The 5,903-nt window shown below is 35.3% G+C and overlaps 2 non-coding genes across 2 annotated transcripts; both read left to right on the top strand.

Annotated features, from left to right (window-relative positions):
• The first annotated feature begins 4,195 nt into the window (after positions 1 to 4,195).
• Positions 4,196 to 4,267, top strand: Trnag-ucc (transfer RNA glycine (anticodon UCC)). The gene has a single exon. It is a non-coding gene; the product is annotated as a tRNA-Gly (tRNA).
• A 985-nt stretch (positions 4,268 to 5,252) lies between these two features.
• Trnag-ucc (transfer RNA glycine (anticodon UCC)) lies at positions 5,253 to 5,324 on the top strand. Its single transcript has one exon. It is a non-coding gene; the product is annotated as a tRNA-Gly (tRNA).
• The last annotated feature ends 579 nt before the right edge of the window (positions 5,325 to 5,903 follow it).

Below are 5,903 nucleotides of genomic sequence, written 5' to 3'. Positions count from 1 at the left end.
GTGTGAGCTTACACCGTGCTATATCCCTCATAATTGCAAAAGAAAACTTTGTGGCGAAAAAAAAGCTTTATTTTTTTTTTGTTACAAAGAAAGTTCATATTTGTGGGAAAAAATATTTCATACTCTTTTAGGAGTTCGAGAAAAATTAAAGCTTTTTTCGAGCTTTGAATAAAAATGGCTCTTAAAATTAAAACTCATTCCACAGAGCTTTCCAAAACTTTTCAGAAATTGTAGCGTTTTTCCAAACACTACCTACTTACCAAACTGCTGAGAGCTTTGAAAAAATAAAGTTTAACATTTATTAGTTAAAACTCAGTATAGACCGTGTATTAACCGTGTGAAGGCTCAATCAAGCTTTATTTTGTTTCTTCTGTTTATGGATATCTGCTTATCAAGTCTCTAAAAATTATATATTACAGAGATAAAACATATTTTTATATGCCTCCAAATCTTTAAAATCTCAAAAATATCGTTTGGTAGCCTAAAAGTAGGCAACAATTATTGAACAAATATGTAGAACATGCTATTAGAGCTTAAAAACAGCTCTCAAAATAACGTAAGAGAATATCACTGCTATTTAACTGTCACACTTTTTCTCCCTTCATAGCATCAACCATCAACTGAGAACAAAAACAAGTGAAACATATTTTTAGGCGCACAAAATATTATCTTCAAGAAAACCCGTAAAACTTAGTCGTAGGGGGGAAACTATTTGCCGTAAGTTGCGAGTGCCAAGAAAATTGAGGTTATCTATTGTTTTAGAAGTAGACGCTTTAACAAGCAGTAGGGTGGAAATGGGTTGCGAGCCATTCCTAAATGAATATTTCACAACAAGTATGTCTACAAAGACATACATAAGTACATTCAAGAAAGAAGGAAAAATAAGGGTCATGCAGAAAAATTTAAACTGAAAAGGATTGGGTCAGAAGAAGAACATATTTTATTTTTATATTTCAGACCGAAAAGGTTTCAACAATATTTTAATTTCAGGTTCTTTTTTTGATATATCGATATTACTATTATAACGATTTTATTTATCGGCATTTTAGTTATCGCTATTTTCAACCATGTATCTATAAGTTTTTTCTATAAATATCCGATACTTAATAGTTATCGATACATTTGATTGCCATATGAAATTTAAGAAATTATAAAAATTTTTATCGATTAATTAAGAATCGTCTCAACAGTAGAAAAGCACAGTGGTTTACATTTTAAGCAATTAATATTCAATATACAATTAAAACTTAAAATTTTTATATAATGTATGCGAAATGTTGACGGTGAAATTTTGTATAATATAATATTTGGAACTGAATATACCGATAACATTCAGTTGAAACATTTCGATAACATTATTAAACAATGGAAATAAGCGCATTCTAAATTGACGACGATTGCAATTAAAATGTAAAAAATATGTTATCGAAAATTATCGATATAAATTTATCGAAAATGTAAAACATCGATATTTTAAAAAAAAAAAGGACTATGGTTAATAAACTTTTTTCAACTATTTCAAAACTAACTAGCGCTACTCGACAAATTTCTCAACAGGTTTTTCTTTTGTGAAAGCTTTGGAGATCTTACATTCGTACTACCCACACTTGCAATCGATAACATTAATAATGAAAACAAAATAATTTTAAAACAACGACGATTGCGTTTAAAATGAAAACGATATAAACATGTGTTATCGAAAATTATCGATATAAAATTATCGAAAATAAAAAATATCGATATTTCTATTAAAGAACAACGTTTTATATTTTTTTTTTAATTTTTTGTTCAACTATTACAAAATAAATTATCTTTACTAGACAGAATTTCTCAGTAGGCTTTTCTTTAGCCAAAATCTTTGAAGATTTTACATTACACTTTTCTTACTACCCACATTTGCAACCCACTGCCACGACTTGTTTTTTGTTTTGTAATTCATTATTGTTTTTTATGTTTTGCATTTCAGACGCGTCACATTTTCAGCGTAGCCCTTCGTCGCCTGAGAATATTGCGACAAGGCTGCTGCGAAGAGTGCATTTATGTCTTTACTTATGTGTAATGTATGTAGGCATACATAGTATGTATATAAGTAAGTAAATGTGTATGTAAGTAGTGAAGGCCCCTGTATAGATGGTGCAAGTTTTTGGCAAAGATTGATGAATCCAACTGATGATGGCGGGAATGATGATAATGATGCCAGCGTTAAACGTAATAAGGTTGTTGTTGTTGTTGCGACACCCACATTGCCAAGAGAAATACGGTATTATATATACATATACATATGTATATAGATATTAAGTACGTACCGTGCAACACATATAAACTTTCGAGCAAGCGCCTTTGCTTTCTTTTGACATTTTTTGGCATTTATGCGCTGCTGCCATTCACAATAGTCATATTTGGGCTCATATAGTAAATATATATGACGCTTGTTCTTCCTTTAGCATCCTTGGAGTTACCTTACTCCTTCCACCAGCAAGAAACGAATCGCTGCAAAGGCATGTGTTGAGGTTTCTGAGCGATCTCCACCTCATACCCATTCTACCACTTTGCACCGCTCCAAACTCTCTTCTCCCCATTGCAACGCATTAGTAAAGGGTGATTTTTTAAGAGCTTGATAACTTTTTTAAAAAAAAAAACGCATAAAATTTGCAAAATCTCATCGGTTCTTTATTTGAAACGTTAGATTGGTTCATGACATTTACTTTTTGAAGATAATTTCATTTAAATGTTGACCGCGGCTGCGTCTTAGGTGGTCCATTCGGAAAGTCCAATTTTGGGCAACTTTTTCGAGCATTTCGGCCGGAATAGCCCGAATTTCTTCGGAAATGTTGTCTTCCAAAGCTGGAATAGTTGCTGGCTTATTTCTGTAGACTTTAGACTTGACGTAGCCCCACAAAAAATAGTCTAAAGGCGTTAAATCGCATGATCTTGGTGGCCAACTTACGGGTCCATTTCTTGAGATGAATTGTTGTCCGAAGTTTTCCCTCAAAATGGCCATAGAATCGCGAGCTGTGTGGCATGTAGCGCCATCTTGTTGAAACCACATGTCAACCAAGTTCAGTTCTTCCATTTTTGGCAACAAAAAGTTTGTTAGCATCGAACGATAGCGATCGCCATTCACCGTAACGTTGCGTCCAACAGCATCTTTGAAAAAATACGGTCCAATGATTCCACCAGCGTACAAACCACTCCAAACAGTGCATTTTTCGGGATGCATGGGCAGTTCTTGAACGGCTTCTGGTTGCTCTTCACCCCAAATGCGGCAATTTTGCTTATTTACGTAGCCATTCAACCAGAAATGAGCCTCATCGCTGAACAAAACACGCGCGCGAAACACATTTCGAACCGAACACTGATTTTGGTAATAAAATTCAATGATTTGCAAGCGTTGCTCGTTAGTAAGTCTATTCATGATGAAATGTCAAAGCATACTGAGCATCTTTCTCTTTGACACCATGTCTGAAATCCCACGTGATCTGTCAAATACTAATGCATGAAAATCCTAACCTCAAAAAAATCACCCGTTAGTTTTGCTGCAACGCCTTGTTGCAAGCATCGTTTGTGTGTGTATATTTGTTGTTTGTTTGACTGTTGGCCCACGTTGCATGCCGCCATGACAGCTGATGCTTAAATTCGCATATTTCGTTTCGTTTTGTGCGTGTTTTCTCAGCTGCGAACTGCACAATGCCTTCAACTCACCAGCGCACCGCAGCGACTTCGGCTTAGCTTGGAGAATAATACTAGGGTAAAAGCTTAGTCTGTACGAAATTTACTTTCTTTAACTGTCGTTTAAGAATGCCATCAATATTTTTTATATTTCGTGCTTTGAGTGAGAAAAAAATTATGTTTGGATCCTGAAAGATATTAGATACGAGTAGCCCCTGAAGATATGTATGTATATGTATGTATTCGTGCTTAGTCTAGCTCCTACTAGTTCGAAAGCTAAGTTTAGAATAAGCTGTCGAGCTCAACGAATACTTAGGTACCAACTATATATTTCTTGTATGTTTGTAGGTATGTCCATAGGATGGTATTACCCTCAAGTAAATACCTACATAGGTCTCTATTTCCACAGCTGTTAGATAACCCTAAATTTGGTGTATATATAATACATATATCAAGTAAATAAAAAACATTTTAATTTTTATAAAAATCCCAGACACCAAAACTATTAGTTCAACCTAATTTATGCGCGTCGGTGGTGTAATGGTCAGCATAGTTGCCTTCCAAGCAGTTGATCCGGGTTCGATTCCCGGCCGACGCACAGTCTTTTTTTTATTTTTGTTGAATCGGAAAGTTATATTTTTCGGCTTATCAGGAAAATATTATATAATCTCGACCACATTGAGAACCAGAAATGATTGATAATTGCCGCGAAGCGCGGCAGATGTCTCATAATTGAGCCAGGCTGTTAGCTCTAAGTCCACGTATACCACAATAGAGAGCTTTCGGCCGGAGTGAGCTTTCGTCTGAATTTTAGAAAATAATAGTTGGAGGTTTATTCGATCTATATACTCGTATAGTTACAAAAAACGTTTACACTTTCTTTGTTGGAAGCTTTTATTCGAGCTTTCAGTTATTGTAAAATAAGCTTTTTACCGAAAAATTCATTCTATTAAAGTAAAATAACGGGGTTAAATTGTATCTCTACTATTATTTTTGTTCTAATCTCAGTTCTTGAACTATACTTCTCTTGGTTATCTGTTAGAATATTAGTGGGTTAATTACTAGTAGTAAGGATCAGCTGGTTATGATACCTCCTGTAGGCCTGTCGAGATATATTTCAATTATATAACTTGGGAAATTTTTATTTAAATTCCTTGACGGTATCGTATCACACTTAAAATGTAATAAAATCTCTACTATTATTTTCCCTAAATAGTTTGTGGAGTTAACTATTTCGCCGCGGAAACTAGTTCTTCAGTTTAACTCTAACCGATCTATGGCCTTCCTGGAAAAATGTCAGATAAAAACGTACAACATACAGTTAACATATTTTGAGTATCCTTAAACGGCCCTCCTAAGACAGGCTCAGAATATAACATTAGGATTGCATTTCCAAACTCTTCTCATTTCAAAGCGACATAATCCAACTGCGTAATCTCCTGCGAACTCTTGTTGCAGTTTTTCCTGTTGCCATTACTTCAAATAGTATAAAAGCTCGGCTTAACGATAGCTTACTCGTGTAAATAAATATTTAATCAAGTTTAATGAAACATCAAGCACCAAGCCGCCACTCGGAATTGTTCGCGTCGGTGGTGTAATGGTCAGCATAGTTGCCTTCCAAGCAGTTGATCCGGGTTCGATTCCCGGCCGACGCACACTTTTTTCTTAAAGCAACAAAAATCTTCTTAGTGCAAGTGATAATAAAATTTGAAATGGGATTGGGATCTATTCGCCTTAGAGGAAACGCCATTAAGCTGGGAACAGGGTGATCAGACTACAACAAATAGATATTGAAGTGGCAATGGTTGTATAGAGGCGAACACTTAACTCTGCGTGTGTCGTTCCCTTCACTGATAATGCATAGTTCGTTACTCGTCGCTCATGCCAACAAAAGACCGGTTGGTTGGAAGAAGAGGTTATTCGAAAAGCAGGCGGAGGTTTGGAAAGGAGTATACGTAGGTTACTATATATATTTCTGGACTGGTGAATTGTTTTATTTACAGGGAATTAAAAAATTCATCTCGGCCAAAAAATGGAATTAACTGGTGAATATTTTCGTGCGATCATTTTTCACAATTTTCGACGTGGATTATCACGACAAGAGTGCATCGATGAACTAAAATCTTTGTATGGCTATGAAGCACCTTGCTATAGCACTGTGAAAAACTGATACAACGAATTCAATCGTGACTGACGCTCGCTCAAAGACGAATTCCGTGAAGGGCGTCCAAAAA

Source organism: Bactrocera dorsalis, chromosome 4 (assembly GCF_023373825.1).
Source record: "Bactrocera dorsalis isolate Fly_Bdor chromosome 4, ASM2337382v1, whole genome shotgun sequence".
Classification (NCBI taxonomy): domain Eukaryota; kingdom Metazoa; phylum Arthropoda; class Insecta; order Diptera; family Tephritidae; genus Bactrocera; species Bactrocera dorsalis.
Note: the sequence above shows the minus strand (reverse complement) of the source record. Positions and strands in the feature narration are given on the sequence as shown.